The sequence below is a fragment of the Tympanuchus pallidicinctus genome, unplaced genomic scaffold (genome assembly GCF_026119805.1).
Source record: "Tympanuchus pallidicinctus isolate F22 unplaced genomic scaffold, pur_lepc_1.0 scaffold6, whole genome shotgun sequence".
Taxonomy (NCBI): Eukaryota; Metazoa; Chordata; class Aves; order Galliformes; family Phasianidae; genus Tympanuchus; species Tympanuchus pallidicinctus.
In genome coordinates this window covers 28,870,615-28,886,212 of record NW_026294780.1, presented here as the reverse complement: position 1 = coordinate 28,886,212, position 15,598 = coordinate 28,870,615, and the positions used below count along the sequence as shown (strand labels likewise).

At 39.8% G+C, this 15,598-nt stretch overlaps 1 long non-coding RNA gene across 3 annotated transcripts in view; it reads left to right on the top strand.

The window, feature by feature from the left end:
• Positions 1-10,498: 10,498 nt before the first annotated feature.
• LOC128071606 (uncharacterized) overlaps positions 10,499-15,598 on the top strand; it is a 33,147-nt gene continuing 28,047 nt past the window's right edge. For all 3 annotated transcript variants that reach the window (XR_008201898.1, XR_008201897.1, XR_008201896.1), the window contains exons 1-2: positions 10,499-11,431; positions 14,784-14,880. This is a non-coding gene — a long non-coding RNA (uncharacterized LOC128071606). The remainder of the gene's footprint in view (positions 11,432-14,783; positions 14,881-15,598) is intronic.

Below are 15,598 nucleotides of genomic sequence, written 5' to 3'. Positions count from 1 at the left end.
TTAACTCCTCCCTAGACATGCAGGGTATGTGGATACACTGTGAGGTACTGTTTGGTCTTGTGGTGACATCTGAGGTCTGATGGTGAACAGTGCTGTGTCAAAACAGCTGCACATGGGTGCAGCAACTCCTTCCATAGATGACATAGAAAGTAGGAATATGACCAACTGAAGATTTTCCCAAACTTTCTGAAACTATAAGAGAGTGATCCAATCTGATGCGCTTCCTGGCTTCTCCTAACCCAAATTCGGGCTCCACAGCTTCAAATCAAAATCAAAAAGATTTGCCTTTTCTTAAAACTGCTCTCCCCCTTCCCACTGCCCTAGCTGGACAGCTTTTTCCCCATTCCCACACCTTCATGTGAACGTCTGAGCTAAGCTATCCTTCACATTTTGGAAGCATGGTGCAGAATGTCCAAGCCTGCCCAGATTCAGCTTATTTGCTTTGCTGAACTGCCACCCTTGTGGGCTTGTGTCACACAAGTGAGGCATGGGTGTACTGGCAGCAGCTTGGCATGCAGAGCAAACCATTTGTTCTATTTTAAAGTGAATAAAACTTTGCTCTTTGAACTGTGTGGTATGAACATCTCTTCTAAGAAATGTTTGTTCTAAGTGAAGGGAGAATACGTCATCTGTAAACCCATCGACAGATTCTCTGCATGTGGAAAATATGATCTCTGCTGAAATCCAGCAGGTGTATATAAATGCAACAGAAAGTGTTGAGATTCTCTTGTCAAAATATGTTTCTCATTAGTCGGTACTGACAAAATACTGTAAGGTGTGAGCTTTAGCATGCTGGTATTCAAGAGTTTTCCCATCTCTTTCCCTTTTACTTCTCCTATCCTAAAATTGCAGGATGTCTTGCCCTGTTCCCGAGCTGTCCCATTGAGCAATGACTGTATTTGGCTGTTGATCTCTGGTCATACATCTTATGAATGATTTGTTTGCTTTATGGAGGGGCTAAGAGCATTTAGTAGCCTAGGGAAATATAGGGGTGACATGTAGGAAAACAACCACTATCACAGACATTGCCACTGAAATGTGGCCACTTTAGCTGCTGTCAGCCTGCACGGCCACCTCTCAGCCTTCTGAGCAGCCAACAGCACATCTGTTCCGGACCTGCAGCTGCATTAACCTTGGGATTATGACATCAAGAATGGCATTTGTACAATTAAAAATGTTATCTCACAGGGCAGCCCCCTGCCCCTGGCCACCTTCGGGTAAATTGCGTTGTAGAAAAGGTTAAAAAAAGCTGCTGGAACTAATCCTTTTGATGAAACATTTAGCAAGTATGTCAGGCCGCTCTGATCCCAGCCCTAGCGGAGCACAGCTCTAGTTAACATTCCCGACGCTAACTCCCTGTCTCAGATCCTCTTTCCTGCAGCGTGTTTTCTTCATCAGTTTGTATTTCTGCCAGTCAGTGTCACAAAGCACTTCCTGTTTCATCCCTGCTTGACAGGGTTAAGCCACGCTGATGGTCTGCAGTTGTGTGCAGCTTCATTTTTCATAGATTCTTTCTGATAACCATAACATGAACTCTGGAGTATGTGTTAGGAACTGAAAACAGGCCAACTGTTTTGTATTAGAGCCTGTATTCCCACATTCACTAATTCTCCAAGGGTTGGAAATGTATCAGTGACATGTATGAGAAAAAAAAAGGCTGAGACCAAAATCAATTTTCCCCCCTCTTGCCTATATGAAACAAAATTAAAAGCACAATGAGCTGTATTCCTTTTTCATTTAAGGCTTAAATTCTACTGCAGCCTGTAAAGCAACTCCTATTACATCACCATAACCGGATGGAGAATCGAAGCTGGTGTCTTCTGCATATGGCTGTTCCTTAGAAAAAGGGGAAGTTGCAGAGATTTTATATTAACTTTCTCTGTTTTTCCTTATTTTTCTGAAAAAGCCAGTAAATATTTTATTAGCATGGTTGGAACCAGGCTTTGGAAAACTGTATTTATCAAGCTGTGTAACCCACTCTAAACGAACAATTTGATACTATCATATACATGAGTGGCTTTCAGTATCACAGCACCAGTCACCTTGAGCTGTCAGTTTAACACCTATGTTAGCACAGATCAAAGAGAACAGAAACAAAATATAAAAATTAGCAATAAATAACCCAGCATGCTTTCTTATCTCCAGTGAGAATTTTATATTAGACTGGTATATTTGCTTGGTATTACACAGTCTTCTCTACTTCCGTTGAAGAAACTGAGGTGAGAAGCCACAGTAATCCTTCCGACAAAATGGAAAGAGTTATTTATGCCTGCACTATTAATAGATACCTCTCTCTTCTTAGAAAACAGCCATTTGTGGTGTTTTACACCCCTTTTATTATTATTATTATTATTATTTTTACGGTAATGCACACCCGTGTTAACAATTCTGCCTTCCTGGCTGTCAAAGAGATTTCCTGTGGTTGGTTTTTGGCTGTGCACTCAGCCAGTTGCAGTGTATATTAGGCATTTGTTTAAAGAGTAAACAGCCACCGTCATCACTGGCATAAAAATTAACCCATGCTGTGCAGGATTTTCTACTTTTCTAGCACGAATCCAAGAGCCACCCAAAGACTGGAGGAGAGATGGACACAGCTGAGGAGCTGCATGCAATTGGGGTGATAGTTGCCATGTAGAAGGCAAGTGATGCTATCCAGATGTTAAAAAGGGGTAGTCATGGATGTACTCCTGTGATTTGGTTCCTCTGCACTGCTTTGGTTCCTCAACTGGAGTTGAGGAAACACTACTGGGGCTTTGTCATCTGGGGACAGGGTGGAGATCCCTGTGGCTCTAGCCCAGTGTGCCAGCACAGCACCAGTCTGGGTGCAGCCTTCAAATCTCCCTACAGAATGCCAAGTTCATTCTCTAAGAAACAGATCAGATACAGACAGATTTCTTGACATTATTTGAAGAATGACTTGTGTTTTCCCAAGTCACTTCTCATGGTAAAACGTGAAGAAAAAGCTACATTACTCTACGTTGGTCAGGATGTAGGGGCATGTATATTCACCAAGTATAGAACCTTAAGACTTAGAAACCCAGTAACTTTCAATTTTATTTTCAATTTTTTAATTTTTTGTTTTTTTTACACTTCAATTTTGAAATGAGGTGTCTAGTCCTGTTTAAAACATCAGATCACTGTCTGGCTCTATCTCAGATTTCCTAAGTATTAAAAATGTTTTTTTCGAGGCTTGCCAAGAATGCTATGTAAGTGAGTAATGCAAACTGACCTACTGAAAGGGTTCTAATGCAACATTGATTGAATGCAACAAACATCTTGCTGAGCAGTAATGCAGTTTCCTTTAAAAGCTGGTGAGATACCATATTATAAAGATTTGCAGTGCATTACTTTCAGACCTGGCTACTAAAAATTGTGCAGCACACAGATTAAAATGCCTAATTAGTAACTTCAGCTTTGAGAATGAATCAGTTTACATTTCTTACATTAAACTGTTCTTTTAAAATAGGTGTCATTAGAAACAAATTCCTTTGTAGTTGTGATGTATAATAACACATATTCCAGAATTCTCCTATTATTTCTGATATAGAAAAAAATGTTGATAAACTGTATAGAGGAACACAGATTTTTCTCATTTTTAGGAAAATGAAACTCAGGTTACGCAATAAATTTCATATACACAAACTGCTGTACAAAGTCATCATACAGGATAATTTGGGTAGGTCTCACTTCATCCAACTTATTCATCCAAGTTAGGTGCCAGGAAGTCTCCAGATGCAGACACTTCTAGTCAGCTATACATCACACAGAATCACAGAATGACCAGGATTGGAAGGGACCTCAAGAAGCATGAATCTCAACCCCCCCGCCACATGCAGGGCCACCAACCTCCACACCTAGTACTAGACCATGCTTCCTAGGGCCGCATCCTCCCTTCTTTCAGGGACTCTTGAATATTTGTTAGCCCTCCTTTTATTTTATCATCCCAGTGGTGTGCTCTAAGATTTTACGTTCACTCAAAAGAACAAGGGGCCCATCCTTTCCCAGATAGTTCCAAACTGTCAAGTACAAAGCCCACACCCCAGGGAAACTGAGTGATTTGTACCATGTCTTCAGGAAGTGTCCCTGTGTAATGTTACAGAGCAGGGCCAGGAATGGGGAAATGTCTCCAGCTTCTTCCAAGAGAAGCTGTGGATGTCCCATCCCTAGAGGCACTCAAGGCCAGGCTGGATGAGCATCCTGATCCAGACGGTGTCAGCCCTGCCTACATCAGGTAGTTGGAACTGGATGATCTTTGAGATCCTTTCCAGCCTAAGCCATTCCACAATTCTATGATTCTTTGATTCAGCTGAATCCTGCCTGTGGTACAGCAGTGCTGCACGAAACTGGAGAAGCTCAGGAGAGAAGAGACATTGTATTGTGTGTCAAGAAAGAGACTAGGATGGGGATTAGAGGAAGATTTGGGTTTGTGTTGGAATGGCGGTTCTCCTTTTCTATGTCATGTCTGAAGTACAAAGCATGTGCAGCCCAACTTGCTGTTGCAATTCAAGGACTGCTCAAAAAAGATGATTCCAGGATTTATCAAAACAAAGAAAAAGAAGAAATGGGAAGTGAAAATTTGGAGTTAATGCTGTTCTCAGAGCAGCAGGAGTGCCTGGCTTAGAGAGTGGCTTGGGAAAGCACTTCACATTTGGGGGCCCTTTATGGGATGTGACATGAAATCACTTCCTAAGCTGAAACCCTGTACTTCAAGTGCTGATGAAGATGCCATTGCAAGTCACTCATTTCACGTATTAAGTGGATCAATTATTTTGGCTCTCTGACCTTCCACTTCCAGGAATGCCCTAGGCTTTTTTGTTCTTCCCAAGCTGCATTTCTTTTTTCACAGACCACGAACCCAATTCATTTCTCTAAGGAACATGAATAAAGTTTGTTTTTTCTAAATTCCTGGCAAACAAGTTGATGAAATCCATATGGATCACAAAGACTGAACGCTTGAGTACAATGTTCCTCATGTGAGCAAACACTTGTCTTTTAAAATAGATGACTTTAGCTGTGTGGATTATATATATACATATTTGAGATCCGTTCTGTGAGCCATCAGCTAGATTTCAAAAGCATAAGACAGGAAGCTGACTGCCTCTGAAGGTGTTTTCCTTCTTTCTATGTTAACCATACGTGCATTTCAGATAAGAGTTGTTAATTTTAATTTGTCAGCATATCCAACAAGGAAAGAAGGAAAAACAGTCAAAAAGGGGTTTGAAGCTGTCAGACTCATGCCTTCACCCTCACCACTTTCTGGCTTTAAAACTCAAATGTTCTCAGCCCAAATGGCTGAGTTTTAACCTTGTCCTCACAATTGCCAAAACCCCATTAGCACATGCATGCATTCTGCCTCTACCACCTTGGTCAAGCTGCAGACAATTCATCCCAATGGGACTCTGAAGCAGTGTATATTCAGTATGTCCTGTGCGTGCCTCCATGCCCCAGCACATCCTCCAGCCCACACCTTCCTAGCACCATACTACCTGAAACCACATATGAATGCAGGCTGGAGAGGGAAGGGACTTTTGTAGGGAGCAATCTGAGAGGCAGCTTCCACAGTGAGGGAAAACCGTGCCTTTCTCTCCTTTTGGAAAAAAAAGGGTTGGCTATCCTTGGAAATAAATAAATAAATAAATGCTGGGAATTTCTTTTTTGTTGTTGGATAGTTTGTTTTTTTGTTGTTTTTTTTTTTTTTTTTTTTAGTTGTGAAATGAGTGGCAGCAACATGAATTTTCAGTTAGCAGAGTTCATCTGCATATACTTAAAATCTGCATGGTGCTTTCTTATCCATGTCTGTAGATGGAATGTAGCTAAGGTGCTGGGCTGTCCTGGCTGTTTCACAAGTTGGGGACTGTGGCCCTTCATTTCTGCACCGTTTCTGGCTTCACCATGCATGGCCTTCCACCATCCAGTGTAGGAGTGAGAAGGTGTGTTTACCTATATTCCCTGCTGTCCTATCCCCAGATCCCTTTGAAGAACACAGAAGTAGAAAGAGTAGGAAAACTTCCTTGAAAACTGCATAAAATAAAGCTGAGAGCCAACAGCATTGGTAGTAGGAGAATGAGTAGCAAAATGGGGAGACAACTAAACAGGATGGTTAGACCTCAATGGCTATAAATGGCTGTGAGTAATCAGTCGCCATCCTTTGGTTTAAGGGACTGGATGGGACTGTGCAGCTGCCCATACACATGGAGGTGGCTCCCAGCCATCCATGGAGGCTTTGCTCAGTGGTGCACAATCATCAGTTTATCTGCAAAACCAAGTGTAAGCTTTTTAATGCACAGCCTCGGAAACCTTGAAGATGGCACGAGAGAAGCATTAAAAAATTAGCAAAATATGTGGTTAGAACTGATGCAGTTTCCTCTGTTTCTTATTTTTTTCTTTTTCCAAACTGTTTATTCTGTGAGAGTGAACAGTGTGTAGTGAAAAAAAAAAAAAAAAAATTAAATAATTGAGAAAAGTTTTTCTTGGCAAAAAGAAAGCATTTTAAAAGCAGCAGAAGATGAAATGTCATGGCAGCTGTTGGACTGTTGTTGCTATGGTAATCATAACACAACACTTCAGAGAGGCACATGATGGAGATTGTGGGTAAGAGTCGGGGGTGGGAGGTGGAAGGGCAGGTTGTTGTTTCTTGAGAAAGTTTTAAAGCCCCAGTGCAGAGAAGGATCTGGCCTCTTTAAAGGACACTGTATGCTGAGTTTTCCATTAAAGTGTGTTCAGATGCACATTTTGCAGCTTTGAAAAATGCTTCCCTTAAGATTAGTAATGGGCACTTCTTGCCGAAAGAGTCCTTGTAGGACCAAAGGATGACTCCCTTAATATGGAATCTGAGCCTTCCAAGTCTTTTATGTACTGACGTACACAACACCCAATGGAACAAGGAAGTTTTTTATTTCCATTTTTTCATGGGGACCAAGAGGTGTGAATGTATTAAAAACATGGGTATTTTTAACTCTGTATCACCTACTGCAGGTACTTCCAATGAGGTGAGACAATCAATGCAGCCTTTGAGGCTGGCAATGCTACCTGGATATTGGTCCAGCCCTGGTTTCTTTGTGAGACATCCCTAAGTGCCAAGCACATCAGCCTCTGCCTCCCAGAAAGTTCTAACTACTCACCTAGTGAGTTAAGTTCACCCAAGTTTCTATTTTTGCAGATAATGACATGAAAGAAGCACACTGAATGCGAGGCAGAGATTTCCTTCCTGCTCTCCTCCACTTCCCACTAACCAGAAGCGAGTCCTAAATACGGTCATTTTTTGAAAAGAAAGAAACTAGTCTGTTCCTTCCTGCTTCTGAATAAAATACCATGGAATGAGACTGTGGAATAATTCCTGGTGGAGCTGACTGAGGATATGTCCAGGTAGAAGAGTGCGGACGGGTGTGACATCAGCTTTTCCCCTGCTCTGAGCTGCTGGCTCACTGCAAACAAGGACATTCCAGCATGGTGTTTGTAGCATTCCTTTGCACCTTTTGTCTGCTATGATTATTTTGACTAGAAACTCCTTCACTCCTTCATGTGGTGCTAAGGGGTGAGGGGACTGGCTTCTATTACATGTGTGCACAGCATTGTGTGCTTCTGAGGTGTTTTGTATGTCATGGGTACACGTCACCAACATCACCATTGCAAACAATACAAATAATGTGAAATATTATTTCAGTGTTGAAAGATACAAATCACCTAGGATTACACACTGACTGTTTATCCTTTGTCTTTCTAAAAAAGACAAATCAAGATCAACTTATTTCACATGAGTAACTTTGAACAGGAATGACAGATTGGAATCTTGTAAGCAGGCTTCACAAGGACAGATTTTCTTATTTCTTTCAGAGCTGTTACCAATTTAATCAGGTGCCGTACCACACTCAGAAGTCATGGTGACAAAATCTCCATTTTGTCTGTCAGACTGGTTTGCAGGGCTGACACCTCAGCACCTGGTCTCAGCACTTCAGCCTCAAAATTCTGGAGTAATACATACATAAAGTAGATTCCAAAGCAAACCCACAAAACCTAAAAGGCAGAGATTTAAATCCTGTAATTGCCCAAAGCTTTGCTAATTGTGAGACCTCCAGCTGTGATAAAGGAAATTGATTTCATCAGTTGTCAGTCATCCTTTTTTTATTAATGATCAGAAATTCATGTCTCCTCCAGGCAGTGTAAAGTTCTTCTCTGCTCTGCTCCTGCCTGTCATGCTGAAAGGTTTGTCCGCAGCAAACCATTGCATGTTACATGGTGATTTCTCTCATGGTTTCTCCTGCTGGGATCACGCTGAGATGAACCCTTGTCCTAGTGACATCATTCGGAAGTTTCTTGCCAGGCTTGTTTCTTCACCCCTTCAATTATTAACTAATATATCTGACTTCTGGGGCAGAATTTTCCTGTGCTGTGGCTAAACTGGCTTCTGTTAAACACAGCTCGACAGCTACATTGCCCTGAAAGTGTGTGGTAAGTGTAAAGAGTAGTACAGAGAAGAGGTACTACACCAACAGCTTCTAAGAAGGAAAGAGTTTGCTTCTTTCACATTTATGTGACAATGATTTAACAATAGCCATTTTGCCAGCAAAGGTGTTGGTGGTTTTTGACTGTCAGTGTAGCAGGAACTGTTCCTCTCCATCTCTACCTTACTGCGGAGAAAAATTAACTCTTATGAAAGTTGACAAAAGGTGAAATATTGCTGGCTGTGCATCCATCATTACTTGGTCATTAGGTCTTCAGTTTCAGATAGATGTCTATTGACAAACCATGGCACTGCTCTTGGAAAAGTGAGAGGTCTTAAAAATAATTTAAAAAAAAAAAAAAAGTAAACTAGACTAGGTGTGTTCTTCCTCTTCAATCTGAGCAAATGGTACTGGTACTGCTGGATCTAAATGGAGGCAAAGCTGTACCGGACTTCGCAATTGTCACACTGGACTTTGTTCTCAGTGAAAGCAGATCATTTTAAAATTTACTTAGGAAAAAATTCTGAAAAAAAAAAAATGTTGGGAGTCAGATGAAATTTTTGCCTAGACATTGACTTTTCATGGAATCTTAGAATGGCCTGGGTTGAAAAGGATCATCATGATCATCTAGTTTCAACCCTCCTGTTATGTGCAGGTTTGCCAACCACCAGAACAGACTGCCCAGAATCACATGCAGCCTGGCCTTGAATGCCTTCAGGGATGGGGCATCCACAATCTCTCTGGACTCTCTTGTCTACTGAATTCAGACTTGTCCATCTAAGTTTTAGACATCTGCAGTAAGGACGATGAATCCCCATCGCTGAAGTCTGATAGAAAAATTGGTATTGCAGTGCACAAGTTCTGAATAATTGTGGGGCCACATCTTCAGTGTTTCATGCAAAAATACTACTGACTCTGGCACTGGAGAATGATTGCATAGGAATGAATGGATTAAGCGGGTCTTCGGATCTGCACTGTCCATGCGAAACAGTGCTATTCATTAATTTTGAAGATTAATTAAAGCCTTGTGAATGATGACCTGTGAATTTCACTGCCTTATTAAGAATTTATTTGTGGAAAACATAGCTTTATCTAATCTCAAGCTCTTAACATCTTGGAGAAACTCAATGTATTTTAATGTAACATTTGAATCATAGCTGCTCAAGTGAAAATATTATTTTTATGAAAAGAATATATGAAGGAAATGCATGATGTGGAGTCCCACACAGCTGCAGCAGTGAGCCTCTGGGGTTGCTACACACATACATACATCCAAAAAAAAAAGGAAAAAGAAAAAGGGATTTGAGTGCTGCCTTTTATGATGTGCAGAAAGCTTCTCTGGAAAGCTCATGTAATGAATGCTGTGCAGTTCCAGGAAGAGTGTTGTGGCAAGAAGAACGTTTCTTGTAGTTTCTCATCACTGTGTGACCTTGATATGTTTTATTGTTTTAAACACTTAATTGTGTTATTCAAAACCTCTTATAATTACTCAGTTCTCTAGAGGCATACTTAGGGCTTTTGCACAACAGTCCTAGGTGGATCCTGAAGAAATTATTGAGGAAATCCTGTGAAATACTATATTGTAGAAGCACTCTACGGGTTAGTTATAATAACTACAGGAATGCACATAACATGCTAGCTTACTGCTTCTTGATGCCTGCAGTAGGAAATCACAGCTCCGCAGAGGCAGTACGAGGAGTGCAGTACTGCAGCCCCTGCCAGAAGTGTTTTGCTCCACAGTTCTACCCGAGCGTTGCTCTTCACCTGAGGCCATGTCTGGCAGTACCAGAGTCCAACTACAGTGCAGACAGACAGAGGTCAACAAACAGAAATGCTAGTCCTTACAGCTGTTGGATGGCTCTTTGGGTTGAATTAACTTTTTTTTTCTTTTTTTTTTTTCTGTTCTTAGATGCAGCTGTAGTTTCAGACATGTACTAAAAATTAATAAAATGTAAATTACAAGTAAATTCTAGTGGTTTTTTTTTTTTTTTTCTTTCCTCACCTGCTTGTTTGGATTTATGGAGTAATTTCTGTATAACCTTCTCGTAGAACTTCACACTGTTCTGTGTATTTGAAAAGTTTTTCTCTGTTCTGCTTAAAAACTTGGAGTGGTACAAAACAAGCATAGCATTTTGGCATCCACAGCTCCTTCTCCTGGAAGTGCCACTTTGTGCAGGCAGGAAGCCCGGTGCCCCTTTGAAGAATGTCTGCAGGGGAGAACAGATATTTTTAGAGGCACCCTCCAGCAATGAGCAGTTCATTGCCAGCTTATCTCTGTGTTTAAACAATAATCAACCCCTTCCGCTCTCAGTTGGTGATTCACAGTAATTTTGTGTTATACGGGCTCTAGACAAGATGAAGGCAGCTGCATACATTTGATCAGACTCTCACATTAGCTGGATTCTGACAGGCTGGCACTGTCCTCTTTTAGCAGTATCCTTTGTGCATACAAATGTGCTGGCAAAGGATTTCCTGAACCGCGTGGCTGAGTATGACCAGCATGGGAACGCTCCTACCACAGGGAGTGAATCGGTGCCTTGCCTACAAGGTCCAGACAATTTTGTTTCCTGTTTCGGGCACTGCACTGGAAACATGATACATCCAGTTAATCTTCAACGGGCGATTTCAGACGTTATAGGTCCACTTATACCTTGTGATGAATTACTGCAGTGTTTGGCAAATATTAAATAACATTTTTTTGTTGACATGGAAGTGAGACCTGCAGGCTGCAGCTGGTCCCAGTGTTCGGCACAGTTTGTGTCCTGCCGTCTGGTTCTTCCTCCCTCTGTTCACTTGCTATTGAAACACAGCTGGTTTACGTCCATCACAATCAATGGAAGGACATTTCCGAGCTGGTAATTGCTTAAAGGATCCGGTGCTGATGGCTTCTGGAGCTGCCAATCCAGGGAGCAGCTTTTGGCTCCTGCTGTGTACAGTATGTCTGCAGTTTGACCATTTATCTCACTTTACATACTTGAATTGAAAGAAAGGTTTGTGCAATGACTTGCTCTCATTCCCTGGCTTGTCTGCTACCCCTCCTCTTCTCCTTCCCTCCCTCTCTTGCATGTTATCAACTATTGCAACAGTACTAAAATGTGTTATATAAGGTGAATGATAGCGCCTAGATCCAAAATAATGCTAATGGAGAACTGAATCATTGTATAATATGTGACTTTGAAATAGTCATTTGTTGATGATTATAGGAAAAGGTATGTAGTTATACTGGCTGTATTTTAATTGATTGCTATTGATCCAGGCTTTGATTGTCAATTGCAGGTACAGAAAATACATTTGGCTTTTTCACTGTCATTTTTGTAAGCTCAGAATTTTCTCTGCTAAGGAGATACAGGAGGTGAAGGGACCATGAAGCCAGTCTTCTTCTGTATGTGCTTGAATAGCATCAATTACAATATCACAGGATAAAAATATTTGGTGGGATCCAATCTGCAGATCCTGTTTATTTTAGGACTTCCATTTCTAGAAGCCACTCTTGTTAATCCTGTAGGCATCTAAATTCACTCAGCCACTAAACCTCACTACCTAGCTGAAAGCTCCTTGGGTTTGTGGTTTTATTCACTTGTAAAAGCTCATATTGCTGCTGTGAGGAAATTGGTGTCTATCTGTCATCCAAAGCAGTTTGTGATTCAAGCTGAGGAAGACAGTACTCAAACGCTGCTCCCTTACCCACAAAACCAAACCAAACCAAAACAAAACCCAATAACAACAACAAAAAACCTTTAAAAAAAAAAAAAAGACCAACGAACAAATAAAAAACAAAAAAAAACAAAAAAACAAAAAAAACCACCAACAACAAACAAATAAACAAAAATCAAAGTGAACCAAACCTGAAAAATGAGGTTTTATCAAACCAGTAATTAGTTTCCTTTGACATAATGACACTGCCCATGTGTTGCTGAATAGCTGGATGTCTAACATGCTAACATAAGAAGGGCAATGCTGAGTGGTTAGCACACTGACAGAAAACTGACAACGGAAGGGAAATGCTATTTATCAACTTTCTTTCATCTCAAAGGCATGTGGATTCTTTAGAGCTCTTACTGGAGACCCAGTTAATTGCAACATGCATCTCCATTAGATTGGATTATCAGTAGATAAAAAAAGAAAAAATGCACTGAGAGCATTCGTCTACTTTTTCCCCTTCCACTCCCCAGTGTTTTTTAAGCTATACAGGAAGGAAGTTCCCCCAAAAAAAATTTTACTCTTTTTCCTTCCTTTGCTTTTTCCCTTCCCATTCCCATTCCCCTTCTCCTTCCCCCCATCACAACTTTAATGATTTTGCTCACTTCAATGCATATCAATTCATAGATATTTGTACAGGGAGGAATGCTATCTTTCTGCTTTGACATCTGTGTTTTATCTCACCTGTTTCTCATGACTACTGCCACCCTTTTGCTTCCCAAGCTCCTTGGAGACTGCATATAAATCCAAATGGACAAAAAGCATCATAAAGCATCTGATTTCTGCAAGTCAGATACTGAGAAAGCTCTGATATGTAGCTATCAGATAACTGGAAGTAAAAGAACTCCCACCTCTACAGAATATAGAAAGTTCCTAATAATTTCTCTTATTTTTTGATTTTATACATTCAATGAGGTGTCACCAGATAGCAAGAAATGTATTTAACTTCCCCCACCCTACTTTTCTCCTCAAAATTTTCATCATTAGTCCATTATGTCAGTTCTGTTCTGGGTGTAAGATAGATCATGCTTGACAGAGAAGAATGCTTCTTTTCTTTACGATAGACTGGATTTAAACAACTGCTATTCAGATCTGTAGAAACCTCAATCCATGTATACTAAACCCCTCTGTTTGGTTGTGTTATGGTGTGCACATACATAATGTGGCAGAATACTTGAAGGTAAGAAAAAGAGTGTGACAGTCTGTTTCCTTTACAAGGAAGAGCCCTGGAAGAAAGAAGCTCAGCTCAGAGATGCAGCAGAATGGAATCCTTTCCTAGTTTAGTTGCATGAACATGGCCAAAAAAATAATAAATACATTTTGGAATGACTTTCTGGCTCAAAACTGTTTAGTTATTGAAATGTGGCCAAGCAATATGGAAGGGGATTAGCAATTAATTTGACAACTGGCAGAAATACCTCTGTGATACAATCTATTTCTAGTTATTATTAAATTATATATATATATACATGCCATGTCTACTAAAGTGTATTCTTAAAGGAAAAGTCTTCAAAAGAACAGGACTAAACATGAGCAAAGAACTTTCTTGCTGACTTATTAGCAATGCCCATCAGTTTCGTATTGGCTGCAGATGACTACAGATAGAGTGCAGTAGAGCAAATCAGACCATAGGAGAGTATCTACAATAATTAAACCTGTAGGCAACAAGGCGAAAGATAACTGTCACAAATACTTAGCTTTTAAATAGGAATTGAAACGTGCTAACTCATGTTTTTAACAGGACAGAAAAGACTGAAATTCAAGAACTTTTAGTATTATCTGGGGCAGTCATGTTCCTGCAATTTTATAGTCTTTTTAAGAAAATTTCTGTTTTCCTGAATTTTATAGGAGTAGATGTTTGAGTAGAGAAAATATCATAGTGAGAACACTCATAGGGTGCATGTTCAATTATAGTGAACAAATTTCTACATTCAAATGTAATACAATTTGCTGTCTGAAGATTTTGTAGGAAAATGTGTGTGCACTTAACAGACAACCTTCATTTATTTCTGTTAAAATACTAATTGTAGAAGTGACATGGGCACAGCAACATGCAGGCTTTAATAGTCCAAGATATCATGGGGATGCTTTTCTCTCAGTGCAAAGGTAGAATTACCATTTTCCCCATAGTTTGAATTTTAAATTAAGATTTATGAAGTGTAGATTTCCTGCTGTCTGGGATACTTACCTGATGGAATAGAAATGTTTGCCTGCTTTTGCAAGATATAAAAAACATTAATTGAATATGAAATTTGCCAAACTTTCCTACGATTTATAAGTGAGTGAACAGATTAGAAGAGAGACAAATGTCATTCATAGTTTAAGTACTCCTGAGCTGCAACACAATTCTGCAGAATTTATTTTAGCCAATAGTGTTTCTAAGACAGTCATTGTAGATTTGGTCTTATCCTACACCAAACAAACAAGTTCACAAATATGATGCATTTATCTGAAGATTAAAAGAAGAAACCCTGAAAATGGCAGTGCCTTAATAAAACTACAATAATGAAAAAGGAACAGTAGGAACTGATCTTCCTGTTTGCAGCAAACAGCAGGTGGACTAATGCATCTAAGCTCCTTACATGAAATAAAAAAAGATAAAAGCTCGTTCTGAATTGTGTGCATTTCTCTTCTATTTCCCAGAATAAACAGTGTAAATCTGTGTCAGACAACAGATGTCCATCACATTACAGCATGGTGGTCTAATTCCAAATATCTGAATGTTGCATGGATGCATGATGTGAGTATGATTGAAGTTTCTTATTCCTTAATAAATGAATAAATAAGACAAATCAGCAACTGAATTGTGCCACTTCTTAAGCAGTGCTGATTCACATGAAAATACTCAAAATGATAAATGATGCCTTCACTCTGACCACTAATTCTGTGGCAAATAAAGGGGACAAAAGGGAAATAGTCACAGATGAATGCATGATTCAGATTTGTCAAATTCAAGTGACAATCTCAACATGCCTCGGCGATGAATAAAACAGAGACTTTATGTCTTAAGGAAATAATTCAGTCACTGTCATCTTAAAGGCCCATATTCTTGTAATTCTTGTCCTGCAAGATGACTGCAAGATAATTAAAATAATATGTTAATTCATAACTGCAAACCTTTGTATCAGAGAGGAAATAACTAACAATTATGTAATCTGTGATTGTAAATACTCATAGAATATGGATGTATTTATATCACAAATTCTTTGGTATCTTTGAGACTTTTGGGTGGTACATGGAAGAGTAAAGACACAAAAGTGAAAATAACATCAAAGAGAGAATAAAGGAAACAATGGAATATAAAAAAATCAACTGTGTGGGACAGTACCAGAGGTTCTTTTATCCCAGTTTCTTCTATCTTGCATGCATACATATTTGTTTATTTTGTTTGATGCAGATAAATGCATCATATTATGTTTGTTTTTAGCATAAAGAAGCATAAAAGACCCTCCAGAATT